Source organism: Notamacropus eugenii, chromosome 2 (assembly GCF_028372415.1).
Source record: "Notamacropus eugenii isolate mMacEug1 chromosome 2, mMacEug1.pri_v2, whole genome shotgun sequence".
In the NCBI taxonomy this organism is placed as follows: Eukaryota; Metazoa; Chordata; class Mammalia; order Diprotodontia; family Macropodidae; genus Notamacropus; species Notamacropus eugenii.
The window spans coordinates 158,565,650-158,581,632 of NC_092873.1; positions in this window are offsets into that span (position 1 = coordinate 158,565,650).

Genomic DNA, 15,983 nt, shown 5'->3' on the forward strand with positions numbered 1-15,983 from the left:
TGAGAAGGCCCTGGCTAAGGGAGGGGAGGTTTGAGAATGACTTTGCCCCTGCTGTGATCATGTTTATTAACTTCTTGGTTACCATGACAGATTTTGCTTTCTGATTCTGGGATTTGGCTTTCTGGTGTTTAAATAAATGTTTTTCTTCTGCCTTCCATATGGAGAGTCTTTTATACTTGGTGATTGAGAACTACGCTGGCATATTCATAGTCACCACCAGTGCTGTGAATATTGCCTTGGCGATACAACCATGCATCACACAACTGCATTCCAAGATCTCCCTCTATTATTTAAGGCACAATGAATTTTTGATACTCTATTGCCTATCTCAGTATTCTTCCTGGTATCTGCAACTTAGGACCTTCCCACATCAACTGCATACATCTCTGAATCTTGGTCATTCCCAGTCTCATAAGACTGTGAACTCCTTGAGAAGAAGGACTGTTTTTGCCTCTCTTTGTATCCCCAGTGCCTGGTACACAATAGGCATTTAATAAATGTTTGTTGACTGATTGGATGGTCCATCCCACTCCCTACCAAGACCAAGTACCAACAATGTCAATGTGTATCACAGTTGACTAAAATCATAGCAGGCAAGAAAAGCTAGACAATTTCCATACTCTTTGACCAAAGGCTCTCACCTTTGGTTCTTTATACCCAAGGAATTTATTCATAATAAGAAAATACTTAGCTATACAAAAATGTTTGCAGCACATTATTTGTGATATGAAAAAAACCATTGGAAACAAACTATATCCTGCAAGACTGGAATAGCAGAACAAATTACAGTGCCTGGATGGTATTATTACTATTACTATTATATTTTATATAATTTCTATTTTATATTATATAATTTCTATTTATTTTATAAATTTATATATAAATATGTACATAACATGATGATATATTGATATATAATGGTATGTATAATATAGAAATATATTTATATTGATATATAAATTTGTTTTATAAATTATAGTTTATATTATATAATTTTATATCATTATATTTATATATTATTTTATTATTGTTATTACTACTAATATAATGTTATTATTACTACTATTATTACATGGGTAAATAACAGCAAATGTGAAGAGAAACATGAGACTTGTTTGAAGAGATGAAGATCCAATAAAACACCTTTAAATAACAAAACTGATTATAATTGTGGAACAATGTTGGTGCCAGTTCATACTCATCCCTTGTTAACAAAAAGAAAACTATTTGTGTGATTGTGTGTATTTTAAGTTGTAATCATTCTTTTGCGATGTTTTGCCTGACTATTTTCCAGAACTGAATATTGCTGAGCATTATACATGTAAGTAGCATTTTACATGATGTGCTGAAATGAAATATGTTTCCCTGCTTCCAGCTTACCAGTCACCATTAGCCTCTCTCAGTAGTATGAAAGAGTTGGACTAGAAGGTTTCAAAGTTTCCTTCTACCTCTAAATCCCATTAGATTATTTTTTACTCTTCCTTTCTTTCAATTGTCTTATTCTGTCATATCATCTCGGATATCTGGTCTGGATCTCTGGCTATTTAGCTTCCCTGAGTTAATGTATCATGTCATGAGAAGCCAGTATAGGTTCTTAAACAGAGAACTGACATGATGAAGGCAACATTCCAAGGAAATTAATCTGGCAATATTCTATAGCATGAGTTGGAAGACCAACTGGGAGGCTCTAGGTCTAGGTATGGGATGTTCAAGGTCTACGCTAAGGGAATGACAATGAGACTACAAAGAGAAAATCACATGCAAGAGATGTTATGAGTTCCCAAGTCTTCACTCATTCAGATATTGTTATAAACATGTGAAAAGGGGCCTTACACACCTCCTAAACATAAGGAGACTCCAATGTTCCATACCCTCTAGCAGATAGACATGTCCTAAGAACAGCCCCACCCTGTAAGAATGCAATGTAGAGATATGCAATGGGCATGCATTGACTGAAACCTGTTACCAACAATGACTTGCATATAAAAAAGTGGTGTATTTTTTTTAAATGAATGATTGTAAAAGAAGGTAGGCAGCCTTGTAGCAAGAGTAAAAGATAACAGATGAATGGCTCAAGTATTGTACTGGTATACAAGAAATATTAAAAGATTCAAAAGAATACTTAAAGACTGTCAGTTAAATCCACCATATAGGATTTGTGAAAAAACATAGACACAGGATGAGAAGGCATGAACAGGAAGTGATCTGCACCACTGAGGGGCAAGTTATTATAATTATTACATCATGCATTTGACTTTCATGACAATCCTGTGAGGCATGCATTGATTCACAGAATCATAAAATAAAAAAATTAAAATTAAAAAACCTTAGATCATCCCGGGAGTTCTTTATCTGGGGCACATAAACTTGATTTTTAAAAATATTTTGATAAATATATGTCAATGTTGTTGGCTTCCATTGTAATCCTATATATTTTATTTTATGCATTAAATAACATTCCAAGAAGTCTATAGATTTCATCAGATTGCCAAAGGGATGTGTGATATTAAAAAAGTTAAGAACCCCTGGTCTAGTCTAACCCGCATTCTAAAGATGAATTCATGTGGAAATTGAGGCCCAAAGAGATTTCACGTCTTGCTCAAAGTCATATAGCAAGTTAAATGCCATACCTAGGTCTAGAAAATGGGTCTCCTAACTCTCAAGCTCACGCTTTTTCTATTGCCCCCATTTTACAGATAAAAAAGCCAATGCTCATAGAAATTAACAGAGTAGGCACAATATCCTCTGCCTTCTGCTAGCCAGTGTTGTTGTCATGCTCAACCTTTGTCCTTCCTTATCAAAGAGAACCATGACATCAGAGAAATGATGACATGACTTTGTTTTGAGTGAGGGAGGCCAGTGCAAGGTCACCAGCCTCACTTTCTCCTCCTGAGCCATCTGAATCCAATGACCAGATATTCATCAGGATGACTGGAGACAGCCCAGGATTCAGTGGGAGACCTTGACCTTTTAGGCTAAGGACTTCTCAGATACTCACTTAAAGTGTGGTAATGCCCATTCAGCGAATAAGCCTCTTTAAAAAGGAGTCCAGGCATGGCCCGTTTAAATAGAAAAGACAAAAACAAGTAGATACACTATGATGGGAGGGGCAGGAGCCTCAGGGTTATTGTTGTTTTGAAGAGAAACAGTTACTACTGACATTCACTCTAAGCCAGAAGGGTCCAAAAACAGCCATTGGGTAGAGTTTAGATGGGGACCCATTGTTCAATCTATGGGCTTCAGAGAGCACTGGGTCTAAGGTTTTAGGAAAGATTGATGAAAGAAAAAAAAAAGAAAGAAGGAAAGACGGAAAGAGTGAGAGAGAGAAAGAAGGAAGGAAGGAAGGAAGGAAGGAAGGAAGGAAGGAAGGAAGGAAGGAAGGAAGGAAGGAAGGAAGGAAGGAAGGAAGAGAAATCTAGCCAGTATACTAGTCAATGTAGAGGCTTGGTGAATCTGCCTCGAGGCATCTCTAATAGGTCCTCTCTACTTTGGAACCAATACAAATATTCTGTTTCTTTTGACTCACTGTGCAGGGACAAAAAGTCTTCTAATTGACTGCTGAGAGAAGAAAGGAGATGAAAGAAGGAAATGAAGGGAATAAGCATTTATATGTCAAATATATAAATATATTTATGTTTATATTGCATATGCCAGGCACTGTACTAAGCATTTTTAACAAAATCTCATTTATCTCATTTAATCCTCACAACAACCTTGTGAGGTAGGTGGTATTATTATCCCAATTTTACAGCTGGGGAACCGAGGCAAACAGGGTTAAATGACTCACCCAGAGTCACATAGCTAGAATATGTCTGAGGTTAAATTTGAACACAGATCTTCAGCACTGCAGGTCCAACAAGCTACCCACTATACTACAAGCTGTCTCCTAAGGTAGAACTGAGTGAGTATAAAAGTCTCAAACCAATAAAATCTTTTTATGTTCCCCAGCAATAAGAGCAAGGTTAATAGATGTTTATAAATCTTCAGATAAGGAGAGAGACAGCAGCCTCCCACTTTCCATCAGCTGCCTTAGTTTCTCCCCTTTCCTGCCCCAACTTGGCCTCAATGCGTCTGTGAACATAGGACACCTCTATTTCCTCTGTCTCTATTGTGTTTCTACTTTCCTGGTTTTGAGTGAATGAATACCACAGATGGAATGGACCACGTTACAACCTCATAAGCCTTGAAATGTCAGGAAATCTATCAAATATTTTCTCAGCAACTGGAGCCAATAGCAGTTAAGCAGCCAAGCCTGGGGCAGAGCCTGAAGTGAATGGTCACCTGCTTGACCCAGACCAGTGGTGAATTGACCCAGCAATTCCATACTCAGAAGTGAACTTTAATGAAAGGAATAGTCTAAAGTGGTACAGAAAAGTGTGCTCCAAATTTTGGACATGGATGATTTTGGTCCTTGCTATTCTTAGTAGGGGTTATCAAGGAGGACTAGCACCTCTGGGATGGGGGCTTGCTGAGCCCTTATCAGGGCTATTCCTCCACCTTTGATGTCTGCCATGCCATCCAACTCTCACCTATGGCTCCAAGAAGCTGTAGCATGTGCAGTAGCCACACCCCAATCGAAGGTAACCAGTTGGTCTCAAACCTGTCAGTAAATTAGGGAAGTGTCTACTCCAAGCACATGTCCCCCAGAATAATGGGTAGATGAAGACAATTTGTTCCAATGGCCATGAAGGGGACTGAAGCAGGTACAATGGAGGGCTTAGACCTTGGTTAGACTTCAAAGACACATCCCAGGTCATCACCAGTCGTCTTGACTTTTGTCTTACCACTAAACTTTGATGACGACTCTGGAAGTGAGGTTGATGACTTTATGCAACTCTGCCTCATTTAAATCTAATTCACACACAAGTCGTCACCTTATGATGTTGTTGTTCCTTTTAGAAAATCAAGGACAAACCAAAACAACAAATTCTTATTAGTAAATATCCTTTTATAAAAACTGATTGATGTTAGTTGATTATATTGAGGCAATATTAACTGATGAAATATATGGGAAAGAACATGCTGGATAGGGGCTTGTGCAGTACTAGAGAAATAACCCCACAAGGTCTCAGAGTTTCTCTTAAAACTCTGAGAGAAGATGTAGCTAACACAGTCTGAGGACCCAACCTCCCTAAACTTCAAGTGTGAGTTGAGTGAGTAATTTCAGAAGCTTCATTCGGGTAGTATTCTCCAAATAAAAGTGCTAGTCCTGGAATAAGCATTAGAGATCATCCGGTTCAGCTCCTTCATTTTACAGATTAGGGAACACATGAGGAAAATAAGGTCCAAATTGGTTAATTGCTTGCCTAACTCAAGTCAAACAGCACATTAAATGGCAGAGCCAGGCTTAAAACCTAATTGTTAGGGAAGTGCTTTTTTTCTATCATTTCCATTTTATAGACAAGAAAGTCTACACTCATAGAGATTAAGTGACTTACCCAAGATGGCTCAGGAAGTCTATGGTAGTTCCACAATCAGGGAAGCACAGCAGAGGAAGTATGGGAGTAGGGAAATGCCAAGAACCTTAACAAGAGCACCAATGTCCCTCTCCTGTTACTGTTTCTCCTGACTAATGCTGCTATTCAATTATTTTCAGTCATGTCTGACTCTTCTTGACCCCATTTAGAGTTTTTTTGGCAAAGATACTGCATACTGTTTTGCCATTTCTTTCTCCACCCCTTTTTACAGATGAGGAAACTGAGGCAAATAGAGTTAAGTGACTTGCCCAGGGTCACATGGTTAGTAAGTGTCTGAAGTCAGATTTGAATGCAGGAGGATGAGTCTTACTGACTCTAGGCTGGCACCCTACCCACTGATCTACCTAAGACCGTATAGATGCATGTAAAAACAAAGGTAGCTTCCAGGCATCCAGGTAGCAGAGCAGATAGCTGAGCAGACTCGACATTAGAAAAATCAGAGTTCTGATCCTGCCTTGAATACTATCTAGCTGTGTGATCCTGGACCAGTCACTTAATCTCTCCCTGCTTTATTTCCCTTACCTGAAAAATGGGAATAGCATCTACCTTACCAAGTCATTGTGAGGATTAAATGGGATGGTATATATAAAGGGTTTTGTAAAGCTTTAAAGTACTGTATAATCTCCAACTATTATTCTTGTTATATTATTTTAATATAGCCAAGGCTTCTGAACTGATATTCTCTAAACTGGTCCTTAGGTGGTACAGTGGAGCACTGGGCCTGGAATCAGGAAGATTTATCTTCATAAGTTCAAATCTGACCTCAGACTTACTAGCTGTGTGACCCTGGACAAGTCATTCAACCTTGTTTGCTTCAGTTTCCTCATCTGTAAAATGAGCCAGAGAGGGAAATGGCAAACCATTTGTTTGCCAAGAAAACCCCAAATAGGGTCATGAAGAGTCACACAAGACTGAAACAACTCAACAGTAACAAACTGGTCTTTATTTGTTAAAGAGCTGAGTATCTTTAATTTAAAAAAAAGGAAACCAAAAAAGCTAAGTGAAACCTCTTCATCAGTACAACTCGGATCAGTCAAGTTAGCTGAATGACATTTTCCTGTACATATTCTCCTGTGCTATATGTGCCTCTAGGAAAAGTCTTAGGCACTGAGCTCTTGAGATCTCATGCACAAAATACAAAAAAGCACTATGCAATACTCACTCTGTGTCACAAGGAGAAGTGACAGCTAAGCCTTTTGGCCTCCTGAGCCTTCCCAATCTCCTTTCAGAATTCCTCTATCAGAGATCGTGAACATAGGATCCCAACACTGGGAAGAGAATTTAATTCTCCTGTCAAATGTTCTTCCTACTATACCATACTGCTCTCCTAAGGCTAACTGGGGACTAGGTAGATCTCCAAGCCAATTCAAGAAATCATATATTGTAGCAGGGAAACAGAAGACAAAAAGGTAAGAAATTCAGATGTCTGAGGAAGGTTGGATTACCCTAACAGGTAACTGGGAATTAACCTCTTGACATGTGGAATAACCTACACTCTGTGCACGTCTTTTCTAGCAACAGTGGAGCAGCATCATGGTGTCATACCTAAACCTTTACGTATTAGTTTGGTATCCTGGGACTTTGCTAGCACATTTTGCAAAAGTCAGTTGCTTCTATGTCATACGAATAGTCATCACCATCATAACAGCTCAAATTTATATAACTCCTCACACCTAGACGAGAGGCGGAAAAAAGGAAGGGGAGGGTCTAGGTTCAAAGATACAGTGAAAGTAACCCAGACCTATAGAGGGGACAGTTAAATGAATTAGCCTGTAAACTCTTGTCTTCTATTTCCTCTGTATCCCCTATAGTATCTAATGCAATGTCAAGCACACACTAGACACCCAATAAATCCTTTTTGACTGATTGATGGAGTGGACCCAGATTTAGATGGAGTAGGCTTGCAGGGAACTTGCACAGTTTTCATATTTCTACATGGATTTTCTTTCATACATTTATTCTCCATGGAGAAAATAATTGAATTTCAATATGACTATTCCTCTAAACCTCCATTATGAATTTTCCCAATGTTTACTCAGATCTGAATATCAAAAAAGTGGCTCATTTCCTAAGGACTGCCATTCTTTAGGAGATAATATTCAAAAGGAGATGAGCCACATAACCCTTTCAAATGGAAATCCCTTTTGAAATCCCTCCTGGTCACTCACGCTTCTAACATGGTAGACTTTGCCACCATGTTTCTCCTGCCTCCTCTATCTGCCCCTACAACCCTTTTCTCCCATTGGTGAGGTTCCTTCCCCCAAACTTCCATTTTGAGGAAGAGCCCAGACCAACCATCCTTCATTTTCCATACTTTGGCACAGTGTCTGAGCTGCCTTCTCTCTCTGCCCCTATACGCCACTTTTCCCATGCCTCTGCATCCCCATTTTCAGATCCCTTTTATGTTTTGTCTTGCATGTATTTGTATCCCCAATGTCTAACACCGTGCCTGGAACAAAGTAATTAATAAATATTTGTTGACTTTACTCTCTTCCCTTTTGTCTATATAGTATTTTGCACATAGTAGTTCATAATAAACACTTTTTCAATTGAATTGACTTTTTGGACCTGCATCAAATCAATACTTGGAGCAGTTTTTAAAAAATAGATAGCATGGGATTAAGAGACTTCCCATCCTATCTCCCAACTTTTCTTTTAGAAGTTAAAAAAAAAAAACCTGAGATAGCATTGTGTACTGCAGAGATGTCAAACATACCCACAATACCCACAATATAATATAGCTCAAACCTAACTAAAGTATATTTGGGAAATATCCAACAAAATAAATTAAAATACAATAAAATATAAATATATAATATAATAAAATATAAATATTGTTATGTGGTTTTCTAAGTCAATATGCTTTCCAGAGAGATCCTTATGTGTGGTTTAGGGGGCCCACTTCTACATGAGTTTGACACCACTAGTGTAGTAGAAAAGACACTGAATCAGGACTCAGAAGATCAGAATTCAAATCTTGTCCCTGCTGTTTTCCATTTACATGACTTCACAGTGGAAAGTACACTGCCTTTGAAGTCAGAGGATCTGAGTTCAAATTCTACTTCTGTGACCACAGACTTGTCACTCTTTAGGTTTCAGCTTTCTCGTCTACAAAATGAAGAATTAGACTAAGCCTCTGAGGTGTCTTCTAGCTCTAACTCAATGATCCTATGAATCTGTGACCCTACAATCTCTTTGAGTCTCTTGTCACCCCATATGTTAACTGGGGCAACTGGACTCAGTGGCATCTCGAATCCCTCCTAACCCTAGTGTTCTATAATTCCCACAGCCTCATCTTTATTGATCTCACTCCTAATTCTTTGCAGTTTACCATAAGTCCACAGCTATCCCCTCATTTGATGCCCACAATCCCATGTGGTAGATAGGAGAGGTACCATCACCCCCCATTTTACAAGTGAGAAAACTGGAGCAAAAAGTTAAGTGACTTACCCAAGGTCACATGGCTAGGAAGTAGAAGAATAGGAACTCAAATCCAAGAGTTGAGGGGCATCTGAAATGCCTGACAATGATGGCATCGACTCAGCAGATTTGTGAAGACCCTGCCTGCCCCACCCCAACAGGGAACCAAGCAGTGATTACTGATGCTGAAACCAGGAGATAATGGCAACAGGTTGTTCTTCCTGTACCAGTATGGTCTATACTTCCAGTGCTTCTCTGGTGTCAGGGATGAATCTGGCCCCACTTTTTTAGCCACAGTCAGTGTCCAGTCTGTAGACATAAAAGAGAAAAGCAAACTGATTTATAGAGATAGAGTGGAAAGATGAAGGAAGGAAGGAAGGAAGGAAGGAAGGAAGGAAGGAAGGAAGGAAGGAAGGAAGGAAGGAAGGAAGGTAGGAAGGAAGGAAAGAAGGAAGGAAATAACATTTTTATATCACCTACTATGTACCAGGCACTGTGATAAGTACTTTACAAATACTGTCTTTTTGAATCCCCACAGCAATCCTGGGAGGTAGGTGCTATTATTATCCCTATTTTACAGCTGAGAATACTGAAGCAAACAGAGGTTAAGTGATTTGTCCAGGCTCATACAGGTAGTAAGAATATATAATTGGATTTGAACTCAGGTATTCCTACTCTCTCCACTGTGCCACCTAACTGCCTCTAGGGGAATGGAACCCACAATTCTGTTCTGTGTACATAGTGTCTTGTGGCTAAAAAGCTCATTCAGAGGCTTTATCTTATTTGGTCCTGCAACAAACCTATGAGGTCAGTAAGACAAGAATTATTATTGTCATTTTACAGGTGAGGATACTGACATCCTGAAAAGTTAAATGACTGACCCACAGTTATATAGGTCTGATACAGCCAAGACCAGAACTAGGGTCTTTAGATTCTTGCCGCCATCCATGACTCAGTCTCCAAGGACAGTGTTGCATAGAAGACTCTTGGAGTCAGACAGGCCTGAATTCAAATCCTGCCTCAGATGCTTACTAGCAGGGAACCCTGGGAAAATCTCTCAGCCCCTCTAAGCTTTAGTTTCCTTTTTTATAAAACAGAGACAGTAACACTTCCCTCACAGGGTTGTAATGAGACTCAAATGAGAAAACGTATGTACATAGCATTGTACAGACCTCGGATCACTATAAAAATGTCCATAGGTGATGGACCAGGTCTGCAATTTTGTTGATCTAGGAATTCTCAATGTGGTAACTCCTTCTACCAAAGCAGATGTTTCCTTGGGATCACTGAAAAGTTAAATGACTCAGCCAGGGTCACACAGTGTGACCTGGTATCAGAAATGGGACTTAAACCCAGGTCTTACTGAATCCAGGAGGGATTCTCTACCCCAAATCAATCAGTAAACATTTATGTTAAGCACTTATTATGTGCCAGGTACTGTGCTAAGCATTGTACCATGCTGCCTATAACTATACATGTCAATGATGATGATGACGATGCCTCTGATCAAAATACTGGATCCCCAATATCCACAGTGAGGTGCCCAGTTAATGCTATTTGATGCTTTCCTGAGACATCTTTGCTTGCTTTCCATCTCTGATATCTAGAGATTTCCCCTAGGATTCATGCCCCTTGAAGCCTTGAGGGACCACACCCAACAGGGAGTTGCAACCTCAGAAAGGCTGCTAGTATTGAAGAAGTGGGCTTTACTCACCTTTAATTGGAGAGACCAAAAGACTTCTAGAAGCAGCATATCTGGGGACCTCTTGCTACCTTGGTTAGAGTGCTGGACTTGGAATCAGATGGTACTAGGTTCAAATCCTTCCTCAGATGCATGGTCAAATCATTTAACCTCTCTGGGCATTAGTTTACTCATACTAAAATGAAGGGCTTTAGAGATGAACTCTAAGGTCTCAACTCTAGATATAGAATTCCCTTTTTGTCCTCATCTATCACCATTAACTGCTAGTTACACACAAGCTACATAAAATTGTCATGGAGATTTCAGCGAGTGTTTTGTGGCTATAACCCAGAATCCTCCTGAAGATGGCCCTGCCATCCAGCCTCCATAGCTCGTGTCATTTTGGATCCACTCCTTGGGCTGTTAGGTACTTTTGTCATTGTTCCTGAAACCTAGGAAGCTCAGCTAGATTTTTCCTTCTCAGTTTTATTGTGTGGAACAAGGAAATAATGTCCTCAAACAGCCCAGGCTCCCCAAAGGCAATCACTTCTATAAACACACTCTATTCTTGCTCTTTGCTTGACCGAGGAGACTATAGATAATGTGGCTTTGAACAACACAGTTTTTGGAACCCCAGCAGACCTTTCTTTCCAATGTGGTTTTATAAGCACCTTGACTTTATGGGTTTAACACAAATTGTTTGATTTTTAATAAAGTGCTGGCACATTTCAGCTTTCATGGCACATTTTTTTGGCCTTTATTGGGGTTTTAATACTGTTTTTCTTCAGCTGTCACCCCCTGAGAGATGTAGGACGAGGAGAGCTGGCGTAGGGCTCTTACATGCTAGATGGCCAACCTTAACAACTATTGGAAATTTTTATATACTTTTCTTTGCTGCCTGAGTGTGCCTAATGCAATTAAACTTCCTTCTGGAAACATGAAAAGAAATAAAAGTGGCCACTAAAAGGGAAGCAATTTGGCCCCTCATGCCCACAGCTGCCCGATATTGCATTTTATTTAATTGGAAAAGGATGCAGGGGGTCTGCTGAGGAATTAAAAAAACTCAAAGCTTGGAGAGATCACAGGAATTTTCTCCCTGCTCACATCTAATAAAAATTACCATTATTAAATAATTTATTGAGTGTCAACAACATACTAGGTAAGAAAAGGGAGGAAAAAAATAGACAGGGGCTAATTAAAAAGAGGAAAGCATTTGAATGTTGTGGCAGGAATGCTCCGAGACCTCTTATGACCTTGTCCATCAATTATCGCTGTTTTCCCAAGTATCTTCCCTCTCTCCCTGTTTACCGAGTCCTTCTCCTCCATCCACAAACACTCCAAGGTCATCTCACCTTGCCAAAAAAACCAAAACAAACCAAATTCTTCCCTTGGCACTACTCCAGGCTCTGTCTTTCCCTTCCAATACCAGACTTCTAAAGAGAGTGGCCTACACCCCCTATTTCCTCAGTACGGTCTCACTCTCCCAGACATCAGTAATCTCTTTCCTGTTCCCAACCCCTCTACAGCAAGTGCTCTCTCCATGATCATTAATGATGTTCTTGCTGCCCAAACCAAAGGCCATTTTCTTCTATCCTTGCTTCTCATGGTTTTTCTGCAGCATTTCACACTATCATCTACCCTCTCCTCCCATAAATTTCCATAATCATGTGTCCTAATGATTCTCCTCCAATATCTCTGACTATCTGTGTCTTATCCTTGCACTTTTATCTTCCTCCAGTTCCCTGCCCCAATTTCTCAAGGTTCTAGTCTTGACGTTCTTTTATCTCTCTAAGTTATGAATTCTTAACTTTTTTTTTGTACCACAATCCCCTTTGACAGTGTGGTAAAATCTATGGACCCCTTCTCAGAATTTCTTTAATAAATTTTTAATTGAAGGAAATGCTCAATTTGAATCAGAAGTTAGTAAAAATAAAGATATAGGCTTTCTCTATAAAGTCTTTGAAGGGATATGTTTTGAGTAAAATGGTAGAATCCCAAGCTACAGTCTACTACTGTTAGAGGCTTCCTCCAATTAATAGACCATCCACATGTGCCAACCGCCTCTTCCAGGTCTCACCATCACAAGTGCCTACATCTTGGAAGCCTTTACAAAATAAAATTTTTAAAAATGTGAAATTTTTCAAGTTTAGTAATTCTCTAAAATGGTGTAAGACCTCAGAGGACTTGACCTTAAAATGCTAAACCTGTAGTCAGAAAGACCAAAGTTCAAATCCCATATCTGGTACTTACTAGCTCTGATGCAAGTTCTTTAATCTTACTGAGCCTATGTTTTCTCAAAATAATGCCTGTTAGAACTTACCCCGCAGTACACAATAAGGGAATAAGGTAAGGGAATAAGTATTCAATAAGCATTTATTACATGCCGGGACAGCTGGGTGGAGCCATGGTACATGGAGCACTGAGCCTAGAGTTAGGAGACTCATCTTTATGAGTTCAAATCTCAGACACTTACTAACTGTGTGACCCTGGGAAAGTCACTTAACCCAGTTTGCCTCAGTTTCCTCATCTGCAAAATGGGCTGAAGCAGGAAATAGCAAACTATTGCCAGTATCTTGACCAAGAAAACCCCAAATGGGATCACAAAGAGTCAAACAACTGAAAGTGTCTGAAAGATAAAAATTGGTGCCAGTCACCATACTAAGCACTTTATAAATATTATCTCGGTTGATGATCTGTGCAAAACACTACAAAAATGTTAAAGCATTATATTAACATTAGGGATTACTGTCTAGAAGCAAGATGACCCCGTGGATAGAGAACTCAGCTGAAAATTTTTTAAAAAAAGACTTTTGTTAGAGCCTCACCTCTAGATACAAATTGTTTGTGTGACCCCAGGCGAGTCACTAAGCCTCTCACCACCCTCTAGCGACTATTTCTAAACTAAGATTAGAAATTGCTGAGAGGGTGCCAATCTCCTTTGTAAACACCTTCACTGGAAACCATCCATGGAATCACAGGTATGGTCCAAGAGAATAAATAATTGCATGAAATCCTTTCTGCCCAAAACTGTTTTCCCCCAAATCGTCAGGCAGCCAAAAATTTCACCGTGCAGATATTTGTTTAGGTGGCCAAACTTGCCTTTTGAAACATATGGATTCTTCTAGAGAGCAGTAAGAGAACCATCTTTGCACATGCTTCTGGGAGAATTCATACGAGCAGACTGCTTTCCTCCTGTACCTAGCTGAGAGATGGGAACCTTGGTTGATAGGAGGAGAAGGTAGGTAATATTAGAGCCACCTGAGAAGTAGGGCTGGCCTGGGTAGGATGCCTGGATGGGGAGCTCACGGAGGCATAAAGTCAGCTGGGGAGAAGAGCACTAGGAAGTAAGAGAAAGAGGCAGAAAAGGGAAGCAGGAGGCATCGATGCCAGAACCAAACCTCAGTGTTTTTGCAATTTGGCCTGAGCCCAAGAAAGAGAAGGTAAGAAATTCTCTCTTTTCCTTGTTGCACCTCCCATATCACATGTCCTCCTTGTCATAAAACTTAGAACTATCATTACTGTTAAGAAGAAGGTGAAATTAATTTTCATAGGCACGCCTGGAAAACCAAGCATCTTTTATAACCTGGTTTCTATGGAAAAGCATATTCTGAGCTCCAAACAAAGGATTCAGAAATCAGTTGCTGGAATGCAGTCACTTATAAGCAAGAGGCTGTCTGAGATTATTACATTTTTTGTTTGCATGTTTCATAAGTTTCCAAAATTATTACAAAGGGAGTTAACATTTCTAAGTGTTCAGTCCTCATGTATTAGCATCCTGAAGAAAGTCACCATTGGCATAGGTAAGACAGGAATATCATTCATCCAGATACATAATTAAATTGGAGAGAAAGTCGCCGACTGGAATTTTTTTTTTAGAACATTTGTAAGCCAAAAATGGTATTAAGTGATCAAGGTTTGGACTTGCTGCACTGCAAAGTACCATGAACTCTCACCTCTCTGGTGCTCACTGAGTTAAAAAAGGAACTGGTGTCCAGGTTGGCTTAGAAGTTGGCACAGTAACGCTTGACATTCTGCCCTGGCTCACCTCATTATCTAAACTGAAGGAAACAGGCTGTTGTCAGAGGGCAGCGGCTCCAGCAGAGAGACCAGATCATACATGGCCAACAGGGAGGAGAATGAGGCAACAGCAGCAGGGAAGTGGCAGATATTTGGAGAGTGCTTTTAACTACTCAAAGCAGCTTCTTATCCAATATAAAAATCAGTATCCTGCTTCTCAATTGTCTGGCCCTCAAGTAGCACTCAACACCATGAGGCCAACCCTCCAGAGCATTCCTCTGAGGGGGCTACTGGCTTTATGAACACCACATAGAAATGATTGTATCAACAGATTGGGGGTGGGGTGGAGAATTTCTTCATAAAGAATACATACACAATACACACATGTGAATAGCTATACCTCTATCTATGGATAGGAACTGGGCTTGCAATTTCATTGATCTGAGGAACTCCCAGATAAGGAGACTTCCTCTAATCAACATACACTTACGAATGCAGGCTGGCACCTTCCTGTAATTTGTAATCTTAGAGACCTGCTCATAGCACTGAGAGATTCAGTAACTTGTCCAAGGTCACAACCATCATTTATCAGAAGCAGTACTTTTACCCCAGGTCTTCCTGGCTTCAAGACCAGATCTCTATGAACTATGCCACATGGCAAAAATGCATAGGTATAAACATACATATTCATATATGTTCAACTCGTGTTCCACTCACTTCTAAACAAAATCCCAAGAGTCAGAGAAGGCTTGCCAAAGTGTGCTACTGACATAAAGAATGGAAATTCAATATTGAAATAACAATTAAGCTCCATAGAGCGTTGTGATTTACTGATTTGTACTGTTTCCTATTTGATGGGTCTACTAGCTCATTAGCAAATGCATCATTTGTTCATTGGAAAGATAGTTTTTTGGGTTCAATAATCCACATACCTTCACTCAAAGCCCTGATTTGGAATGAATCTGATTTATACCTATTCCTGAGTGATAAAGACCTGTATTACTTATAGAGAATTCAAAATCAACTGTAACTTTGACTTCAAAAAATCCTTTTAGAATCCTTGGCTCCTTTGCTACTTAATTAAGCCAAGAATCTTTGAAAATTTAACCTCATATTTATCTGACCAAATTTAAAATACTGCAACAATAGTGTTCATCATTTAGGAAAATCACAGAATCAATTTGAATGCCACAGACAGATGTGGTGACAGATGTCATATGAGGTAGCACTTGAAGTCAAGACATCTGGGCACCTCCACCCCTCCATAGGTAATCCACCTGGCTCTGGGACCCAGATGGAGCAGGGCCAATCAGCCTTGGATTGAAGGCCTCCAATAATCAGAACTTTTTCTAACCATTCAGCCTCAGGCATAGGTTGGAAACCGGATG